We start from the raw sequence: 20,923 nt of genomic DNA, 5'->3' as shown, positions 1-20,923 counted from the left end.
CTAAAGCAATTCAAGCACATAATATTGCCGATTGCATTGTTTACATTTAAACGCCATTGCCTACTAAAAATAATATGGAAATGCCGTAAAATTACATTCGGACAAACGATGCCTGCTCATATAAAAAAAAGGCAAGCAACATTGGGATCTCAAAGAAAGTGTTGGACTTGCATTGTGGGGTGTGAACAGGCGGGTAAGATGGGTGTTGGTCATGTTACGTCAGGCAGCAACCTACGAATTGCTGTATCTCATACTTGCATAAAGAGTAGGGCAGTTGACGAAGGTTTGAACCAGGGCGTGACTAGTGCTCGTGCAACTGAAGACTTTGTCTCTGTCTTGAGACCATGGCTGGGGACTGAGGCACGAACCATGCTCAAGATTTGCCCTTGCTCCTGCTAGGAGAAGGTGTAATCGGGTTTCTACAAATGCTGCATAGGTTCTGCTTCCATTGCCAACTTTGATTGCTTTGCCACATGTTTTTCCACACTTTTGGAGTATATGTGCAGCAGTGGGTACTATCATTACATTTACAAAGTTGCCCAGTCTCCACTTTAACTTCTACTCCAATAGTTATTTATCTCATTTGTTTAACTTAGCTTCAGAGTGTTAGCATTTGAATTATAGGTCTTTCAATCATGTTGATCCATTTGTGTAAACATACACCCATCCTTTCAATTGACCCTCTGGCTACGGTCTCATTATATAGATGCCTATAAGAATGCAGGAAACACAAGAGCTGTGACGAAGGTTTAAAGAATGCTGTTGCACGGAAAGATCAAAATAAAAATACAACCTGACCACCTCACATACATTCAACACAGCAAACATGTTGCGCAGAGTTGAGTATCTCTATGCACACACCACTTCTTGCTACCAAATCAGGTCACACACTAAAAAACAATATATTTATAGACTGTCTTGCAAAATTTGAAAATAAAACAAGGATGCTATAGATCCAATTCATTTTGGCTATTGGAGATTGTTCTTACATTAAGTGTTAATTGCAGGATATTTCTAAGCAATATGAATTGCAGTTGCATCATTGTAAGAGAGGCCACAAAAATGCTTGTATGTACATTTCCCATAAGGAATTATGTATATGTTGCGGGATGGTCATGGTGTCATTCGAGTCAGGTAGCAGGGACTCTGGATGCCGGTAGAGGGATATGATGTCCTGAGGCTACTTTTATATCATTACCTTTGAATGGAAGAAATGCTGAATATTTTTAAAATCTCGGGTTAGAATTGTTGAATAATAGAATTATGTTGTTCATGACCCAATTTACGACATATCCCAGATGTACTGCACAAGTGAACACTAACAGAAAAAAACAAAGAAAAATATATGGGATACCAAAATGATCCCATTCTTTTTCCATTGTGATCCCTACCATTTGTGGGCCCTAAAGAACATCCAGGACGGATTATAGAATGTGTTGCAACAGTTTGATTTGGTGGAGCTGTTATTAATGGAGAATTTCAACATTTCCGGATGTTCTTTTCCCCATTGTTTGTATAAAAATGGAATTGAAAGAATATGGTTCTGGTTTGCTTCCTTGCTGGCACTCTTTTCACCAATTCTGGTGCGCACTTAGAATTGTCTGTTAATAGTGAACATTTGTGGTAATTGGGTTACTGCACATTTGTACCAGGCCCACTGGCTTGAAATTTTGCAGCAATAAACAAAACACTGTGAAATATTTCTGCAACCAAATTTTTACCTAATTTAAGGCTTAGGCAAATTGGGCAATTGCCCAGGTCTCCTCACCTTCCAAAGGTCTCCCTTGAAGAGTGAATCTTCTATCTATTTTACTAATGTCTATCCTATTTCTCTAACTAAACCTCCCTCCCTCTCTACCGACTTCTACTTCTACCTCTCACTCTGGCTCTCTACCCAGTGTCATTTTAAGGATTTTTGAGGTCACATATTTCAACTGGTTTTGTGCGACCCTGTTAAAGTTTAACATATAATTTAGTATAGTTTGTCAGCTTGAAATAGCAGTTAAAGGATAATAGCATTCAAATGTGTTCCATAAAGGGGCTCCCAAACTATGTCCTGCCCTAGGGTCACCAAAATCCTTAAGATGACACTGGATTTAGCACCCATTTCTTGATGAGGCATCAGTATAGAATGTCCACTGTTATTTTATTGTTCTTCAAGATGTTGAGATTTTCAGCAGAGAGGGATTTTTATGCATTTATCAATGCCCTACCTTAGCTTCTTTCTCAAGGCAACACGTTCTTACAGTCTTCCATCAGGAATTGTTTCTATGTCCTTATTTATCTCTATATTGTAATGGGTTTTCACCTCTAATTGACAAGCTTAGTCCTAGACATGTTGCTGACAAGGCATGTCAAAATGCAGGGGAAGCAATTTAAGTGGAGGGACTTATTCGATCACAATATGAGGAAACCAAACCTGTTCAACATGGAAACAGCCAAGTCTTCAGTGATTGCTGACCTCTGCTCTGATTAGTCTGTGAACAACTCAGGATTCTTTTTCATCCTTCACTAGAGACCTATATGATCTTTACTTCCTCCTAAACTGAAAAAGCACGTCAGATTAGAGGAGCAACATGGGCCCCAAGTATGTATAACTTGAAGAATAGCATAATGAACCAAGGATTTATTGTGATCCAAGTTTTTGATTCATTTGATGATATGGATGTGCAATCTATGTTTATCAGTTTACATATAGAGTGATTCAGATGAATTAGAGAGTTCGGTAGGCCTTATCCAATTGAATGTTTTTATTTTGGGACTGCAATCTATAGCCCTATCTGCAATCCTGCAACAAAATGAGATTACATGTAGGGATATTCCTCCTTTGCATTTTTATCACAAGACCGGAGACTATCATTATACATGTATCCTTTAATGCTCCTCCATGCAGCACTTGAAAGAACACATTACATTACAAAACCTTAATAATACAGAACTAGAACCTTCTTTCATGATATTGACTCTGGTATGCTGTTGAGGCTAACCATGTGTTCAAATGTTAGCAGAATCTAGTTTCACAGGCATCTGTTCTTAGGTCGGCCAGCAGTGTGTTCCATGTTTTAGCTGCGAGATATCTAAAGGAGCGTACACCCATTCTTGTTTTAAATATTCTTGGCACAGTTACCAGTGCCCTGCATTTGGATCTTAGGTTCCGGCTTGGTGTGTATAGTGTTACAAGTGGTTGAAGATAATGTGAACCTTTTTCTGACAGGAATCAGTGGCAGTAACACATTGCCTTGAACAAGATTCTCATCACCGGCAACCAGTGCAGTTCTGCGAGGGCTTTCTTTGCAGAGGTTCTTCTGGGAGGCTTAGCACCAGCTGGACTGCCGCGTTTTGCACCGACTGAAGTTCAGTCAGCCCTTTTTTAGGCTATTTTATATTTTGATATTTGTGAGTGATAGTTGCCATAATAAGTCTGTTTCAAATGTGCAGTTTGTCCTAAAAGTTTCAAATTTATGGAAACAGTGAGTTTTCTGACATTCAATGGGGGATGCGTGTTAGGGCTGGCTGTAGAGCATTTTGGGAATTGAATTTAGTAGAAATTGGGTTCTGTATTTTTACTTTTGAGGTAATTGTTCTGGCCCGTAGTTCAACGGTTTTTCAAACCGCTTCTCTGGCCACACTCGACCGTTGCCGTGGCAATTTGAGCACGCACTGCGCGCATGAGCTGAGAAACCTATCTCGTGTAAGAGAGCGCGTGCCATCAAGTGCTTCTGCATCAGGGCAGCAAGGCAAGACTTTGACTGTGAGTGTGTGCCTTCGGGGGCTTCTGCAACAGAGGGGGAGGCAAGGCTCCGGGCAGATTCATCGGGCCTAAAACTGTTCATGAAGGCGGGTGCTCGCATGTCGAAGTTCCGAGTATGAGCAGCTTCCTGTTTATTAGAGAAAAGATGTTGACGGAAACATGAGTTTAGTTCTCACAACGTTTAGGCGCCATTTTGAATTAGGCTTGTCCCAATTTCATAAATACATTCTATTCAGCCGTTCTCTTTACCATACTGACCTGCAATCTGTCCAGTGACAGTTACAGTGTCAGTTATTGAGGTGTAGGGACAGTTAGAGGTACATGTCAGGTCAGGAGATGGATTTAATTGATAAGGAAAAGAAAGGTTATTGGCGTGTATTTTCAGTGTTTTACATGATTTCTTTGAAATATTAGTCATTAGTATGAAGGATAAAGGAAAGGATGTGCTAGAAATCCTGGAGGGGAAAATTATTGAGGATATTATTAACAGATTAATATAAGGTGAGATGAGGTTCTGAATACAGGAGACTATTCGTAAAGTAATGGAGAGTAGGAAAAAGGAAAAAGGTTCTGTTAATGAGTATTGGACATTATCAGAAGGTGTTTCTGATAGAGGTGAAAAGATCGGTAAAAGAAAAAGGAAAACCAAACATTTTGAACAGGAGCGTAACCCCCTAAAAGGAGTAGTAGATGTGACCACCTTTAATGAGAAGGGTATCTCTAGCAGTACCAAATCTAAAAAGAAAGGTGGCCTATGTAGCACACAGGAGAGAGGTGTCCTGGGCGGCATGCAGATTTTGAAACCCAAGATAATGAGTTTTCTGAAAATTAATATTTAAAAGGGGAAGATGAAATAGATGAGTGCGTATTAGAACTGGAGGATGAGGAAGGTAAAGATCTCTTTGGAGAGGAAGTAACCTCTCTTTCCATCAAAGGATATTGTTAAGAATTCCTGAGGGGAAGCCATTTTTTCACCCCTTAGTATTAAGCACCCGAGAAGTGCAAAATGGTGGCCCCTGGAGCATGTGGGCGATTTTATTAAAAAATGGTTAAGAAATCCACTAAAAAAAGAGGCAAGGAACGTGTTTAAAGTGGAATGTTTAAGGCCAGTGATTGACACCTATGTCTATCTTATCCCTAATTTAGATCCTGAAATTATCACATGTTTGTTCAAGCTCGGCAGAGATACCAGGAAAGGACTCGGAAGGTCCTTGAAGCAGTGCCACGGTCACCTCCTGGATGTAATTGGTCCTCTGGTTAGAATAATTTATATGTCCGAGAAGCTTATAGTAAGGGACTTCCTTTGGACTTGGACTTGGACTTATTGAGGTGTTGGAGACTTAAAGCGGGGCTGAATGCAAAAAAGGAGAAATGCAGTGTTAATGAAGATGAACCCCAAATTAGGTGAACTACAAAGGATTATTGTTTGACGAGGATATGGTTAAGAGTCTGGGGAAGTATGTAGCCACTTTCACTTCCTTGGATAAGGTGCAGAATAGCATGCACAGAGTTTTTAGTGGGAGAGTTTTTCGCAGAACTGGCAGAAGGGGACCTTCGGCCAGCAGGTCCCACTATAACAGTTACAGACAAAGAGGCTCTAGAAGAGGTTACCAAGCCGGCACAGGATCTTTATTCTACCCTCAGAGGGGTCTCTTTCAGTGCAGAACAAGGAATAAGTTCAGTGGTCTGGGACCATCAGGTTTCCAGGGTGAGTACAGTGATTTTTTGTTTTCAAATAAATGTAGGTGGTCAACTAAAACATTTTACAAAAATGTGGGAGAAAATAATCCAAGATCCATGGAACTAAAAATAGTGTTTACAGAGATACCTTTTCAATGCGACAGTCCAAGAGAATTGGTATTGAACACAGACAGGGTTCTAGAGAAAAACTAGAGAGTATGTTGGAAAAAGGTGTGATTGTAGAAGTGAGCAAGAAGAACAAAGTTTTTATGCAGTGAAAGTGGCCACATACTCTTTTTCTAGTAGAGAAACAAGCCACAGGATGGAGACCTGGTATACATTTGATAGAATTGAACTAGTGTCTGGTAAACAGACATTACAAGATGAAGGGTGCCCATCTTTTATAGGACATGTTATAGAGGAATGATTGGTTGGTGAAGTTGGATGTGAAAGAAGCTTACTTTGCAATACTAATGGCAAAGGACAGTCATCCCTTCCTGTAGTTCATTTGGAAAAATCAAATATATCAGTTCTGCTGCCTTCTATTCGGTCTGTCCTCAGCACCTTGGTGTTTCACCAAGGTAATGAGGGCAGTAGTAGCTTACCTGGGAGAATGAGAGGGATTATGATGATTATTTATCTAGAAGATATCTTTTTTTTAATTATTTTTATTATTATTAGAGTTTATACAACCAATCAATTCATCTTAATAATATACCAATCACAGACCAGTTGTTATCAAAAATTAAGGCGTAGAAAAAGAACTATAAACATTGATATGATTAATTACATCAGAGATAGAAACAAACTTTGCACATTGATCCAATATGAAATATTGCACTTCATCCCAAATGTTTAACAGAGAACAACCACCCAAAGCCCAGCCTCTACCAATTTGTTCCACAATCTCTGAAATGTATTATGTGTTCCTGACCTTAATGCATAACAGCTTTCTAATCCCTTTATTTTTAAAGTTTTGGACCACCAGTTTTGGAGAATTATCAACCTTTCTATGAGGGTAAGTAAAACAGTTGTTTCTTCTGCTTTTATATTAACGGCAGATGAGTAGACCAATACTGCTATCTGTGTATCATTTGAAAATTAATTTCTAATGAATGTAGGTAGTATTCCTGCAAATCATCCCCAAACTGTTTTATTTTCAGACAGCTCCAGAGAATATGTGCCCAGTTACCTCCACCCTCAATTGAGCACCAAAAAAAGCTAGTTGGTATCTGTGTGATTCCATTAAAAAAGCATGTGTTCCATACAGCAGCCATTTTCTATAATATTGCAAATGAAGAAAACGTGTCCCCTTTTGTGAGGACAAGTTAAACAGATTAATCTTATTTCAAGCCTCTTCCGAGATCCGAAAACCCTCATTAGACTGCCATTTTTCAACTTCCTAATTTTTTCTAAAGATGGCTACTCAATAGCTATAGGATCTCCAAGTTCTTGTCTCCTTCAAATCTTCGACTAAGTCTAAACTTGCCATAATTCTTCTAGGATCTAATTCTGTTACAAAGTATCTTACATGAATAAATGACCATTGAATCAGCATGTTAGAGTGTCTAATGGTAGGTTTGACTTTGGCCCTCTCCTTCCAGTTGTTCAGATTTAAAAAATCCACAATACTTTGATAGCCATTACTCTACCATCTGGAAGCATTTTGTTTTCCGATTAAAGAAAGGTGGCTTATATGAATATCTGTTAAACAAATTACACCAGTAATAGCAGGTATATTGTTTAAACATTGTTTCCTTTCATTTTAGGGACCTTTGGAGAATCTTATATCTAACCTTTTTGGACGAGCTAGTAAGGCGTAGGAAATCATCTTTCACATATTCCTGAAAGATTAGATTTAAGAAAAAATATCCACACATTTTAAGACTTCTTGGGGCTTCAACAATCTACAGTAACAATGTGTAAAATTTGCAAAGTAATACTCTTTTAGATCGGATAGGGCAAGGCCCCCATCTTTGACTGGCCTATAAAGAGTACCTGTTTTATTGAAACAGATAAAAATTAAGATCTTTCCCTCTGTCCCTATAAAAAACCTAATCTGGAGAGCACAGGGGGTTGCAGCAAATAGGAAATTGCAGAGAGATATAACTGACATACCTATCAAAGTGATGCGCCCAATTATCCATATTGGTAAATATACCAATCTCTTAAAAAGTACCTTAATTTTACTGAACAGGGGAGAGCAGTTCAGTGCATATAAATCGTTAGTGTTCTCCATTGTATAAAGTAGTATTTTGGATTGGAGTTGGAGGGTGCAATTCAAAAGATAAAGCATCCAAAAGCAATAACACAATTAAATCGCAGTTTTTAACTTATAAATCTTCTATCCTCTTGAACATTTTTAAAACCTTCTTCTGATTCTATAAACCAGAATTTAGACACAGAGCGATATGATCAGCATATAATTTAATTTTAGTCATCCTGTTTATCAGGGTCTCTATACTCCTGGCTGCTCTTAAGGCTATGGCTAAGGGCTTTATAAAAAGGGCGAAAAGTATAGGTGAAAGGGGGCAGCCCTGTCTTGTTCCCCTAAAAATCTTAGAAAATCCAATATCAACAGTATTCATAATTAATCAAGCTATTGCACCTTCATGCAATCGAGATATAATCTGTGGGAAACCGAATTCTTTAGGAATTAAAGAAAGACTCTCCTAGCAGACTATGTTGAATGCCTTATCAGTGTCTAGCAACAGTACTTGAGCAGGGACATGCTGTTGTTTTAACTAATTTAGAGCCTCAACCAAAACATTTGTATTAGAGAACAGCTGGTGGCCCAAAACAAAGCCACATTGACCCGGGTGGACAACTCTTCCAACAATTTGGTTCATATTATTTGCTAGAAGTTTCATCACAATCTTATAATCGACACTATGAAGGCTGATTGGCCTATATGAGTTCATATTTTCCATATATTTATCCTTCATGACCAAAATTGATATTTGAAAAGATGCTGGAATTTTACATTCCCCTATAATATGGTTAGTAAGCTTTGGTATCTCAGGATTCAAAACATTGCATATCTAACTTGGCCCATAGGCCATCTTTACCACAGGCCTTTCCATTCAACAAGGATTTAATAACCTCCTTGATTTCTCCTAGGGCGAATTTAGCTATCAGAGCCTGTGTTTGGTCTTTGTTTTAAGTTTGGAATAGAATTCTTGCTTAGAATGTCTACTATTTGTTTTTGTAGTATATACCGGTTGGTAGTGTTTACAAAATTATTCCTGAATTTGTTTGAGATTCAAAGTCTGGGTCTTTGTTGCTGCATCAAAAGTGATGTAATCTTATTCTTAGCCTGCTATTTGCCAGTCCGCCAGGCTAAATATTTCCCAGCATACTCGCTTTCTTCGTACGTCTTTTGAAAGTATGCATTTTTATCAATATACCCTTGCTCATAGTAATAATCCTGCATTAGCAGTTTAGCTTTCCTGAGCTCTAATTTATTTGATTGGGATCTAATTTCTAAAACTTCCTCACTGGTCTGATGTAGTGCCAATTCTAACCCTGCCCTGTGCTCTGTGTGACCCTTTTTTTCTGGACTACTTCTAGTGGTTATGCAAGCTCGGAGAATCGCTTTAAATGCTACCTATACATTTACCACACTAGTAGTATTAGCATTCAGTTTAAAGTAATTTGAGTTTACATTTTGTATCTCACAGCACCAAACTTCATCTTCCAATTTCACTTTACTGAAATTCCACTTCCCAAAAGGCCTATCTAACTTAATCCGTGTCACTTCCATCTTGACCAAAAAATAGCATGAACAACGGTTTGCAACATGAATATAGGTAGTTAAACTCCGGATGGATGAGGAGGGAAAATTCGAAATAGTCTAATGTTGCTGCAGATTGATGCCTTTGCAAGATGCAAGAATATTTGTTTGCCATAGATCCACAAGATTCAGAATCATCATATATTCTGACATGGCTCTGGCCAGTTATTCTAGCATTGTTAGGTGAGTCACTAACCAAGGTCCACCTCCCTTCTTTGCCTGTCTGGGAAGAGATAATGTGATATTGTAGATGTATATTTGTGTATATCATGACTCCCCTGTGGGCTGCCCTCTCACTTGAGAAACATTCATACCCCACCAATTGCTTAAACATATTATAATTCAGTTCACTCCTTTTCCAGAAAGTGTGTTTCCTGAATCAACACAATGTCGTGAGAATGGCCTTCCAGCCAGTCTTCAATTGCTCTGGCCTTACGTTTATTTTTCAGACCATTGGCATTGCACAAGATCACTTTCATGTGATCAAAATGTGGTTTAATCTCTTCCATATTCAGGGCTGGCTTTCCTCTAACACATCATACTTAAAAATGCACTGTGCTAATCTAAATGCAACAGGGATGTTCCATCAATGTCGATAAGAGAGCACTATGTCATAAAGTGCAATACAGAAATACACATATACTCATATTCATGATTTCCCCAGCATCCCGTACCCGCATTCCATTGCTCTATAAAATGTGTATGTGCATATATAAATCTGTCACACATACAGCTCTGAAAAGTGCATTGTGTTTCCCGAAATGGAACTGAGAAAATTCATAAATGTCAACAAGGACAACAGTCTCCTCTGCACACAAACTTACACCCTACAAATATGAAGTGCTGGGGGCGTGGTTACGGCGCCACGCAGGATGGCCGCCTAGGATCGGAGCTCTGCTGCCCGGGGAATGGACTGAATGTTTTAACTGCGGATATTTTTACCTTCAATACCTGCAGACGGCGGATTCTAACGTCGGAACACCCTGTGCAGCGCTTGGTGTCGATTTGTGGACCATGGCTGCTGGTGTGCTGCTCTTTTCCTTTCCTTCGCTCCTGTGACCGACGGAGCTCCGTTCAGCCGCCATTTCGAGCGCTTTTGTGGCTGACTGGAAAGCTGCGCCTGCGCCCTGTACGTCTCTCGGCTGGCCCGTCTTCCTGTTGCAGATTGTAATGGGGCGCTTTTTGACAACGCTATGACCCCCTACGTCTCCATATCCACAAGGCGTTATTGGTGAGCCTATAAGTTTATTTCTGCGAATAATGATTCCTCCTCAGCAATTTCTGCCGCCATTTTGTACATTTTTGTCGCACTTTGCCTAACTGCTTCCTGAAGCTTGGCATGTTGCTCTCACTGTGTTTGCATCTTTGAATTGCCATAGTATCTTGCTGGCTGGCTCACATTTGTTTGGATGCTCTCTTTTTCTGCCCTTTCTGGAATTCATTTTGGGCTTTTTCCCAGGATCCTTCACGCAGCTTTTTCAGACTATTTTTACTAATGTTGCTTTTCCTCTCTGCGGTTGCAGTCGGCTGCTCTTCCAATTTGCTGATGAGGTTCTGAAGGAGTGTCTTCAACGTGCCAAGTCTTTCATCTTTGTTTCAGGTGCCTGAACTTAATCATTCTCTGGTGGCTTTGCTTTTCCCTCTTTTGGCTATCTGGCGGTCCTCTCCACTTCCTCTCCTTCACATGGTTGCCGCTGCCTTTGATGTCCTTCTCTGAGTGCCGCTCTATGGGAAAGCTGCGTAAACCTAAATTTGTTTTTCCTTCTTTGGCCGTCCAGCAGCGTACGCCTTCCACGGCATCCTCCTCCAGTGTGTCTTCTGCTGCACCCACAATGGCTGGTGTTTCTTCGAATCGTGCCACGTCGGCACAAGCATTAACTTCTAAACCCTCATCTTCTATGGTGGTCTCTCCAAAACGTCCCAAAAATTATCCTCCGTCTCCTGATAAGGCATCATCTTCTATTTCTATGGAACTTATCCTGGAAGAAATTTGTGCGTTACGTCCCTTCATTGAAAATACTAACAGTGATATGCAGTTATTGAAAGACAAGTGGTCTTCAATGGATACCAGACTCTCCTCTGTTGAACATCAAGTCGTAGAAGTCTCAGCTCATGCTCAACGTATCTCCTCTTTGGAAAAATCAGTTCTAGCCTTGCGTCAATACACAGAGGATTTGGAAAATAGGAATAGAAGAAACAACCTCCGTATTTATGGACTTCCGGAATCTTTAGAGGATGGTGATCCCGTTGCCTTCTTCACTACTTTTATTCCAAAGCTTTTGGACATGCCAGCGTCTACTTCTCTCTCCATTCAGAGAGCTCACAGATTAGGTCCCAGAGACTCTTCTTCAACTAAGCCTCGTGGAGTCATTATTTTGTTCCTAAAATTCACGGACCTTCTGTCAGTTCTCTCTGCTGCTCGTTCTAAACGCAATATCTCCTGGTTGGGTACCAAAGTCTTCATATCACAGGATGTATCCAGTGCAACAGCTGCACGTCGGAAAGAGTTTCTTAATCTCCGTGCTCCTCTTCGCTCCATGGGTGCCCGCTGTGGCTTGTTTCATCCCTGCCTTTTCAAGGTCACATACCAGAATCAGACTTGGTCCTTTCAGGATCCTGACGAACTCAAGAACTTCATCGTTATGCACTCCGGTGGCGGCATGGATACTTCTTCTCCCCCTACGGGTTGATTGTCTACCTCCCTGTGCTCATGTCCTACACCTAGTTTTTTGTATGCTTCTTTGACATCTTTTGTTTTTCACTGGTTCATCTTCCCTTCCCTATTGTTTTAGCTTCTGCGTCTCATGATATATTCCCTGGTCTGTTGTTTACTATGGTATGATCCCTTTTCTTAGTATTGTGACTTTTATCTTCTGTGTTTCATTTCGTTTGCAGGTCCTGATGTTCCCATCTTCGCTCATCCGATTGTGTATCCTCTTCCGTCATGTCCTTCCCTGGTATGGTGGAGTTTCCTCCCCTCGTGCGGAACGTCTTGTTCGGTGTCGCCATCTCCCCTACATCTGTTTGTCTGTCCCCCTTTAGGTATGTGTTTCTCAGTCGTCCGTTTGGACTTGTACTGTCTCTTCTATCGTTCCTTTCTTCCTTCCCTTCCTTTCTCTCTCTCTTGCTTCTTTTCTTCTTCGGTTTAATCACACGGATAGGTGTGCTCTATTTCCTTCTTTTGATTCATTCTACTTTTCCTCTCTTGTATTCTTCTATTCCTGAGCCTATCTTTTTTCTTCCCCTTGTCCCTCCTTTTCTTCCAACGCTTCTTGCATATTTTTATGTATTATGTTACTTATGTATTATTCTTGTTGTCAGGTTTTTTCTATATAATATGTTATTCTTTTTGACAATTTAGAGTTATTTCATGGAATGTAAAAGGTTTTGTTAACCCCATAAAGAGACAAAGAGTTCTTTCCCACTTGTCGTCTTATAATCCGGACGTAGTCCTCTTACAGGAGACCCACCTTAATGATGTAGAATCTCTTAAGTGGAGGCGGAGCTGGGTGGGCACTGTATTGTTTTCCCCTTCCATGGACAAGAAAAATGGGGTTGCTATATTAGTTCATAAAAAGTTGAAATGTTCTGTTTTACTTGAGGAGACGGATGATGTGGGGCGGTGGGTTCTGGTCAAATTGTTGCTTGACGCTGTTCCAATCACCATTTTTAATGTGTATGGTCCTACTCAACCTGATTGTCTATTTTGGCCCTCCATCACTAGCAAATGTATACAATATAAGGATGATCTTTTTCTTTTAGGGGGGATTTTAATCAAGTGGTCGACCCTTTTCTTGATCGTAAGTCCTCTGTGCGTTTTGTTCCTCATAAGCCCCACAAACAATTTCTTGACACTCTTTCTCAGGCTACTCTTTCGGATTCTTGGAGACTCACTCACCCTGATACTCTTGATTATTCCTTTTTCTCCCACCCTCACGCATCCTCCTCTAGACTTGACTACATCTTTCTCTCTCCCTCTCTTACTCAGACCCTTCTTTCCTCTTCTATTGAACCCATCGTCATATCGGACCATGCTCCCGTTATTTCTGACTTTGATCTCCTCCCTCCTCACCCCAAGTCTTCTCGTTGGCGTTTCAATTCTGCTCTTCTTACTGACCCTACTTTTTCCTCTTCCTTCCGTTCTTTCTCTGATGAGTTCTTTCTTACTAATTCTACCCCTGACATTCCTATTCATACCCTTTGGGATACTTTCAAGGCTGCTGCGAGAGGTTTTGTCATTGACTTTGTTTCACGGAAGAAAAAAAAATTTCTTCAGAAGCGCAAACACTCCCTCGCATATATTAAGAAATTAGAACATCAATTCTACACTTCTTCTGCTTCCTGTATGTCTCCTGAACTTCTTCGCGCAAAAATTGCCTTTAATAAACTCTCTATGGACAATGCTTCTTCGGTTCTTCTGCGCAGCAGTGCGCGTTACTATGGTGGGCGTAATAAGTCTGGCAAACTTTTGGCTAATTATCTCAAGTCTCGCAAAGAACGCACTTCTATTGAAGCCATTTTTTCCCCTGAGAATACTCTCCTCCATAATACTGATCAGATTCTTGCTCAGTTTAAACTTTTCTATGAACAATTATATACCCCGGAATCTCCCCCCTCTCCCTCTATGCTTCAATCGTTTTTTAAGAAATTGCCTAAACCTTCTTTTCCTAACCTCAATTTCTCTTCCCTTGACCTAGACCTCAATCTTCAGGAACTTTCCGCCGCCTTATCTTCGTTAACTAAAGGCAAAACCCGTGGCCCTGATGGCTTTCCTGTAGAATTTTATTTACATTTCTCCGACCTCCTCCTCCCCAGACTGCTATCCCTTTTTCAATCCTTTATTTCTTCTGGTTCGGCTTCGGGCTAATTTCAAGATGCCACAATTTGTTTGATTCCAAAGGAAGGCCGGGACCCGAAAGTTTGTAAGAATTATCGCCCCATCTCCCTTGTTAATGTAGATTATAAGCTTTTTGCCAAATTGCTTGCGACACGTCTTGATTCTTTTCTGCCCCATCTCATTGGCAAGGAGCAATGTGGATTTATTAAAGGTCGGCTTACCTCCGATAACTCACGTCTATTCCTCAATGTGTTAAATAAAGCCTCTTCCCTCTCTTTTCCTTTGGCTGCTATCTCAATAGATGCTGAAAAAGCATTTGATCGTGTTGATTGGTCGTTTCTTTTTGAGGCGCTTAAATGGCATGGCTTTGGTCCTAAATTTATCTCCCTGATATCGCTCTTATATTCTGATCCTAAAGCTTCAATCCTTGTTAATGGTCAACTCTCCCCCTCCTTTGATTTGCATCGCGGAGTTCGTCAAGGTTGTCCTCTTTCTCCCCTTCTCTTTGTTTTAGCCCTTGAACCTTTTTTAACTTCCATTCGTTTAAATTCTTCCATTTCTGGCTTTCCCTACGGGAATCATCAATTGAAACTCTCTGCGTATGCTGATGATATCATTTTATTTGTTTCTCACCCTGCTTCATCTATTCCCCCCTTACTAGCTGAATTTGATGCCTTCTCCCTTGTCTCGGGATATAAGATTAATTCAGATAAGACGGAAATTCTTCCACTTACCTAGTTTTGTTTCCCTCATCAGTTTACTGCCACGGGGTTTTCCTGGAATAGTTCCAAAATTAAATATCTTGGGATCTGGTTCGCCAATTCCATCTCTTCTTCTGTCAAGTTAAATATGTTGAATATCCTTGCTCGTATTGACAAATCCTTCTCTTCTTGGAATCCCCTCTTTCTTTCATGGTGGGGTCGATTAGACTCCATTAAAATGATGATTGCCCCTATTCTTATTTATACTTTCTCTATGTTGCCAGTTCATATTCCTGCCCTGTACTTCAAACGCCTTGATTCCTCTCTCTCCAAGTTTTTGTGGAGAAAAAAAAAAGCTAGGATTTCTCTTCTTTCTCTTCGCAAACCTAAAGTGAGTGGTGGGGTTAACTTTCCTGATCTTCGCTTATATCATAAAGCTTTTGCTTTGCGTCAAGCTTCTCGTTGGTTAGTAAAGGAGCCTTCCCCCTTTGTTCCTCTATGGCTCTCCATTGAACAAACTCTTATCTCTCCTTTTTCCTTTGAGGAGTTTCTTTGTTTTTCCTCCAAATCTCCATTTATTTCCTTACCTCTTTTCAAGTATTCGTGTTCTCTTCTTCGCCCTCTGTATTCGCCGACTCCTGTTTCGCGTGAGTCCTTCTTGCAACAACCAATCTGGTATAATTCCCTTATCCTTATTAGGAACAGATCTATTTGTTGGTCTAGTTGGCGGCAAAAAGGTATTATTTGGGTCCATCAACTCTTTGATGGTCTCACCCCTCGTACTTTCCCGCACCTTCAATCTCAATTTTCTTGCCCTCGCTTCCTTCAAAAATACACTCTTTTGTTGGAGGTCATTCTTGACCGCTACTACTCGTTACCCTCATTGTCTCCCTCTAACCCCTCATCTTCTTTATTGACGTTGCTCTCTACTTGTCCCAAGGCCTCTGCCATTTATAAGTTACTCTCTGTCCCTGTTTCGGACCGTCCTAAATCTAAACTTGAACTTGCTTGGGAATCTGATTTGGGCTGTGTTTGTCCTGTTTCCCTTTGGGACAAATTGTGGCTTAAGTCCTTGAAAGTCTCTCGCTCTGCTTCACTCACACAATCTCTCTTTTTTCTGTATCATAGACTTTACCTTTCTCCTCTTTCTCTTTCCCGTTTCGCTCCTTCTACCTCCCAGGCATGTTGGTCTTGCTCCTCCCCTTCGGCTGATCTTTTTCATATGTTCTTCCTCTGTCCTCCGGTCTCTGCTCTGTGGTCCCAAGTCTGGTCTTGCATCTCTCGTATTTTTTCGCTTTCTCTTCCTTACTCTCCCTCTCTTCTTTTTTTAGGTAGCCTGTCTGACAATCTTTCTTTGCCTCCTTATTCTAATGGCCTTTTTGATCTTATGCTGGCGCTAGTCTTTCAACACATTGCCTCTAACTGGAAATCTCTTACAGCTGTCTCTATGCAACACTGGTGGAATGCTTTGTGTCACTTTCACAGACTTGATGTTTCGTTTGCTTCCTCCAGCAAGCCCCCTCGCAATGTAGACCTCTATTGGCTCCCTCTCACTGTGTATCTTGATCGCTCTGCGGTCAAGACCCGACCACTGCCAACCACATCGGAGAATTTTAAACCTCCTTAAATTTTCCTCCCCTTATTAGGTTGTAGTCTATTCATTATCGTTATTTGCTTTCAGGGTTGATATTGTTACATTAGGATGCTTATCTTTCTCATTATTTTGTTTATACTTTACTGTATGATGTGGAGTATACTGTCCTGCTATAGCTATAGTTCTGGTTATTTCTTCTCTTTCTTTTCTTATTTTCCTTCTTTCTTCTTCTTTGATTTCTCCTACTCTTCTTTCTCTCTTTTCTTTCTTCTCTTTTTCTTTCCCTTTCCCTTCCCTTAGAAAACTTACAAAATGCTTTTTTGTCTTTATCTGACTTTAGGAATATCTTTATAGCTCTCTCATGTATTTCATTCTCTGTATGCATTCCTTTTGTCATCTGCTTCAATTTTATTTGCCAATAAAGCTTTCAAACATTAAAAAAAAATATGAAGTGCTGTGTCATAAAGTGCAATACAGAAATACAGATCTGCTTGTATTCATAAGTTGCACAACTGTCCACCAACTTATTGCACAGCTCCATGTTTAAAGTGCTCAAGTGCAATACAAGAAGTGACTACTTACTTTTGAGGTGGCCTCCTGCTCAAACACGCCCGGTCTTTATGCTATTCACCATTTGTGAAAGTGCCTGCCTTGGTACTGTTCCTAATAGTTAATACCCTTTTCCATTTATCAAAGAACAAGTTCTTCCCTTTTTTAACTGCAATGACCCACCAAACCCGACCACTTAACCCCCACCCTGCCCTTCAAAGGCCCTTCCCAAAAATGCTCTCACCCCTAGTCAGAAGAGAGCAGCCCATTGGTCCCCCAGAATTCCCCATTACTTACTGGAGCCTGTAGTTGTGCCATGATAGCAGTCGCCCACCCCCTGAAAGCGTACCCCCACTCTGCAGGCTCAAAGACATCATATTGTGACATTCAATTAATATATTTACGATTAAAATGTGTTTCCTTCATGGGAGGCATCAATCGAGTTAAGAAGAGTTATCAGCATTTTCTTTGCTTTGTCAACATCAGTAAATATGAGAAATCGCCCTTTATAGAGCATTCTCAACTTTGATTGCTTAAATATTGAAGCCTGGGCACCACCAATGTTAAATGGCTGCATACACCAGAAATTATCAGCTAGATTCATCATTGTAAAATCGGCTCGCAAAGGGCCAGATTCTCAGAATCTGGCCCTTTGCGAGCGAAATTTTAGCATTTGGGATTCATCATCCCAAATGCAAAAATCGCAAAATGCAAAATCGCTATATTGCGAACAATTGCATTTAAGGAATCTCTATTTCAGATTCCTTAAATGCAATTCATGAACCATTTTGGAATTGCGAATTTGCAATTTGTGGCCGCTATTTACCGCGAAGTCTGACTTCGTGGTAAACAGCGAAAACTTAGAAAAGTGCACTTTAGTGCATTTTTCTAAGTTGTATGTTACACACACACATGTCCTTTGGACATGTGTGTGCGCAACATCAGTCTACATTTTCATTTCAGGGGTGCTACTGGGTGTCCTTTGGACCCCCCTGGCACCCTTGAAATCGCATCCTTATTTGCGATTAGCAAATTGCTAATCGCAAATAAGGAATGACTCCCCATTCATTCCTATGGGCCTTTCTACAATCTACCACACATAGTTTCTTACATGCTTCAAATTTTGGATAATAAAGTTTCCGACATAGTCTTAGTATTTTTAGAAATATCCAATGTCACTCCAAAAGGCTCATAACCTCTGTTAGCCACCTCCAAGGATTTCACATCCCGAACTCTCTGACTGTTAATTTAATAGTGCCTTTTCAACTCTAAATACCTAATACTAGGCCAAGACATCAACAATGTGATCTTATACTTTTCAACACCCTGGAAACCACACTTCCACCATCAACCGACTGTGTCCAGGTGACACTAATGATCTCTAGCAATTTATAGTTTTAAAACTAAGTCCATTCCCAAATTGTTCCACCAGAAAATTAACCACTACTACAATTGGAGCTTCCACAGTATCCAAACCCATTTCCAAGCACCAGTGTACCCCTGCATTCCAAATTCTATCATAACTTTATCGAGTACTTGGTGCCCAAGATTCCTCAAGTAATTCCTCTGCCTTCCCTGAAAGTCCTGACACACCTGCAAATCACTTGATACTTTCCAGACAAGAAGGTTTAAAACCCCTGTTTGAACTAGAGGATTCTCCCCTACATCTATGTCTTTCAACAGACTCGCTTCCGCAGGAAGAAAAAAATTGTATTTTGCATGTGAGTTCCAACAGCATTGGGAACGCAGCTTGAGATACCCAGAATGGTGTTACCAGTACCAAAATACATCTCTCTCTCCTCACTTTCTGCAGAACTCTCTGAAACCTTTAGGCCCATAGGAATGAATGGGGAGTCATTCCTTATTTGCGATTAGCAATTTGCTAATCGCAAAAAAGGAAGGTGTAGGAATCGCAAATAATATTGCGATTCCTACATGAATGCCATTTTGCGAGTTCTTAATAGCGATTCCTTAATAATCGCCATTAAGGACTCACAAAACATTACAATGAAGAATCTGGGGGTATTTTCTTTTTCGAGCTGCTTTTATTGATATATCTGAGACTAGGTGGATTTTCACCTTCTTGGCAATAGAGAATTTTTAATGCTTAATGGTGGCTATCAAGAACTGTGTTCTTATCCTATAATCCTTCAAATTCACTAAGATGGTTCACTGAAATATCAGTCGGGACTCGATGATCCCTCATGATTATCAGGTCCTTGTCAAAGCCAGGTAAAATGTTCATTCTCATCAGCTTTTTCACCAGCTGTATTGGGTCTGGACATCCACCACCTATCTCCTCACAATCAAGGACCCCCAGGAGCACCTACTATGATTTTCAAGATCTTCCATCTTGATTGGCAGCTGTTGGATTTCTTTCTAAGCTGTTATTAAGTCCGCTTCACATGCTCGCGTCTCATCTTCCAATGCAGAGATTCTTTGTTCTGCTTCCCGGAGTCTCCCAGGGAATTGAGTCAAGGCCTCTTCAATTTTCATTAGTCGGAAACCTAATGCAGCAATTTCTTACCTCTGGATCCACTTCAGATCTTTTATCTCGGTGAGAATACTTTCCAATAGATTTGTCTCGGATTTAGGCTCACTGGATCTGCAAAGAATTCAAATCTCTATCTGTGCCAGCACCTGGCTTGATTTTTGTTCTCAATCCTCTCCTCCCTTCGAATGCAATACGCTTTGTTTGTGCTAATAACGCTCAATTTAAAGCTCAAGTCTATTGGAGGAGAGTGAGAGGCTTGGTCGCAGCTCTCTACCTGGCCTTGATTTCCATCATCTGCTTGGAGTCTGCTACACGATTCTCTTCCAGCTGGCTTTGTCTTTCTGCTGCCCTTGATGACTTTGAGAAGAGGATATTCTCTCATTCTGGCCTCTTTACAAACTGCAGCCTTGTTTGCATCAAACGCATTCTGGAGAACCTAGCCAATAATGTCCTCATGCATGTGGCCTTTCGGCGGAACCACTAGCGTTACAGCACTTTGGGTAGACTTGTCTGGATCAAGATCTTTCCATTGTGTGCCCCCCCACAGGCGAGTGCAAAAACAACAAGTGATGGACTGAATGTGGATCAATGTCACACACTCGCCCAGTCAAAAGATCTGGGCCCAAATCCATCGTTTTTTTGCACTCCACACCACCCTGGGTTAGACAATGGCGATATGCAAATCAGCTCTGACCCTGTTGCCCCATGGGAACAGTCCAGTCCGAACTACAAAAGCCATGTCCTTCCCAGAACGGAATCAAGCATCCCCCACAGGTGAGGCCATTAGTTCATCAGCTGTTGACAGCACAATTGACTCTTCTGTAGAAAAGGAGGGGTCGAAACCAGTTGGGTTAGTCCCGCTTTCCAGACTTTCATTGTCTCTGGAAAGATTAGCTCTAATTCAGAGGATTTCAGTAGACCAGGGAAGGTTTTGTTTCTTTTGCAGCTGAAATCTTTCTCTGGATTCCCCTATTTTAAGGCTGTAGCCATGTTATAACTGCAGTGAAGACCTTTACTCAGATGCGGCTCCACCATTTAATTTCTCACTCAATGTTTCCTTCAGATAGCTACTCTCCAGCGCACAAAACAATCCAAGCACCCCCTCCCATATAGTTCCCTAATCAGATCTCTGCCAGCAAGCAAAGATCAGAGGAGAGCGGGCACCATAAGTATTAAAAACCCATATATTGCTTGCAAATCGTAGAGACAGAAAATAGAGGACCAGCAGTACAGCAGACAGTGTATTACTCACTGACCATAATTTGCTTGATTATGTCTCAATGTTTGAATCAACTTCTACGGGAGTTGGAGGTGGTATGGAATTTGCTGTGAAGCTTGGGCTTTATTGTGAACAGGGAAAAATGTGTATTGATTCCGACACACACTCCAAAGTTTCTGGGTTTACAAATAGACACGTTTAATGTACATGTTTACTCTCCCCTGAGGCGGAAAGCCGGGGGTTCTTCTTACTATCCCTTGTCAGGTGAACTAGCGCTGTAATTCGGCAACCGTTTTTAAATTGTG

Source organism: Lissotriton helveticus, chromosome 11 (genome assembly GCF_964261635.1).
Source record: "Lissotriton helveticus chromosome 11, aLisHel1.1, whole genome shotgun sequence".
NCBI lineage: Eukaryota > Metazoa > Chordata > Amphibia > Caudata > Salamandridae > Lissotriton > Lissotriton helveticus.
The sequence above is the reverse complement of the archived record's forward strand: the minus strand, read 5'-3'. Positions refer to the sequence as shown.